Below are 2,419 nucleotides of genomic sequence, written 5' to 3'. Positions count from 1 at the left end.
AAGAACTACTTCACAGTTAGGGTGGCTAGGAGCTGGAACCAACTTCCAAGGGAAGTGGTGCTGGCTCCTACCCTGGGGATCTTTAAGAAGAGGCTTGATGCCTACCTGGCTGCACTCATTTGAGTCCAGTTTTTCTCCTGCCCAGGTCGGGGGTCGGAATTGAAGATCTACAAGGTCCCTTCCGACCCTACTTCTATGATTCTATGAGTCTATGAAAATTAAAAGGAACAGCATAAAATAAATTTATATAAAAAAATTGCATCCAAATAAAACTGATGAGTAGGGCTGTGTGAAAATTCATTTGCTGATTCAATTTGACAGAGATTCGGCCTGATTTGGTTGGTAGCTGAATCTCCAAATCTGAATCAAATCAGGAGACCCTTTAATCTCTACAAACTGAATCAGAACCCTCTGAATTGATTCGGAGAGATTTCATGATTTGGACATAGACACAGCTTGAAATGTTTTTTCTACATACCCCAAGGTACAAGGTAGCTCATAAACACTGAGATTCTGGGGGAGATGGAGCATCCCACAGAAGCGGGGATGGGAGGGGGGGAAGTTCCTAGTGCACTCAGTGGTGGACCTGGAAGTGGATCAGAAGCACATCCGCTCGACTTCTGGGTCTGCCATGGAGCACAGGGGGGACCACTCCCACCCCTCCCGCTCCTTGGCTCTGTGGCTGGTGCCTCCTGGGTCTGGAGGGGCACCTGGGGTCCACTTCCAGGTCCTCCACTGAGCACTTGGGGGTGGGGCACGATCCTGTGGGATGCTCCATCTGCCCCAGCATCGCAGCGTGCATGAGCCATGCCTGGTACCTCAAGGCATGTAGAAAAAACATTTAAAGCTATGTCTATGGCCAAATCACTGATTCTCTGAATCAGCATTGAATCTTCAGATTCAGATTCAGCCGAATCAAAATTGGGACAGTGATTCAAATCAACAAATCCAATCACTGTCCATGATTCAGGCTGAATCCAAATTTGAATAGAATATGGCCCATTTTGCACACCCCTACTGATGACCTTTTAAGTTCTGAAAAAGCAAGGAAATTCAGATATCTACTGAAACATATCTTTAGCTCTAAGGTGTTTCAGGGATGGATGAGCTCATGCACTTCCACATCTAAAGATACCTATGTGTACATTGCATAAAATTTTAGCCCCTGTTCCTTTCTTTAGCATCACCATTGTCATCAGTTTATGCAGGTCCATCATATTATTTAAACACACCACAGATTTTTCTGTTATTTATTCAAATGTAAACTTGAACATTTTTGAAGTATAATTATTGTTTTCAATTTTTCCAACCATGGACAATTGAAGGCTTATCTCTTTTTTAAGATGAACCCCTAAGTAATAGGGCCTTTAGAATTTTTATTTCTTCTTTGAAAAATAAGTGTCCTTGTTTACCACATTATATTTATTGGTAACAAAGAATTCCAACTGATACTTACTCAGCTTCATTAACTTCAAAGGTCAAATACATGCTCATGTTACAACCTCTTTACATATTGTTTCAGAATATCTTGAGAAGCCTGATCCAAATGAAGAGTATTTTATATTTACAAACTGATCTTTGCAACAGAGAGTTTGCCCATTGGTGCACATCATGAAACAAATCCTCAGACTGTCATTACTCCATAAAAGTCAGTGGAGCAATGACAATTTAACCAGCTGAGTTTCTCTTCTCATGGTTTTACAATTTGGCAAAAGAAACAGGCCACCGGTTCTCATCAGGTTTAGGAAACAACAAACTAGCAATTGCCTCTGGGTGGAAAATCTCATTTTGCGGTGAAAAGTTATTTTCACTGAGAAAACAATTTCTTAGCAAAATCAGCACATTTAATGATTTTGTCCAAGAAGCTGACTTTCTTTTAATAATGGAAACACTTCAGTCTAAATTTAGGGCCAAATTCTTTCAGTCCTTAGTTAACTGAAAAGTCTCATTTACTTAAATGAGATTTTCTTTTTTTCTCCTCAGAAAGTAATGGTTATATACTGAATTATTTGACTCTACACTGAAAGATTTCTTGAGTTTTACTTCTTGCACAAAGAACTAATTAGTTTCAAATGTGAAGAAGGAGATATAGTATTTGAGCATCTAATAACACCATCAGTTTTTAATATTTAGTGATTCTTGAATTTAGTAATATAGGCTGAAAGTAGAATTAAGGATGCTTGCAGACAGTAAAAAAATAAACAACCCTGAAGTACTTTACTTTACTTTACACTGAAGTACTTTACTTTAAACCCCAAATGCCCTTGTGCCGAGCCCAGCACATGCTTCAAAGAGGCAGTGTGTTACCTGGACCTGGCTCACCTGACATCTCTCTAAATCAGGTGCTTTAGTGGGGCTTTTCTGGCACTTTTATCGAATAGCTGATTGAATGGTAGCAAAACCCCCAGTTTTTCTTTAT

This window comes from Crocodylus porosus, unplaced genomic scaffold (genome assembly GCF_001723895.1).
Source record: "Crocodylus porosus isolate Cpor-Errol unplaced genomic scaffold, CroPor_comp1, whole genome shotgun sequence".
In the NCBI taxonomy this organism is placed as follows: domain Eukaryota; kingdom Metazoa; phylum Chordata; order Crocodylia; family Crocodylidae; genus Crocodylus; species Crocodylus porosus.
Note: the sequence above shows the minus strand (reverse complement) of the source record.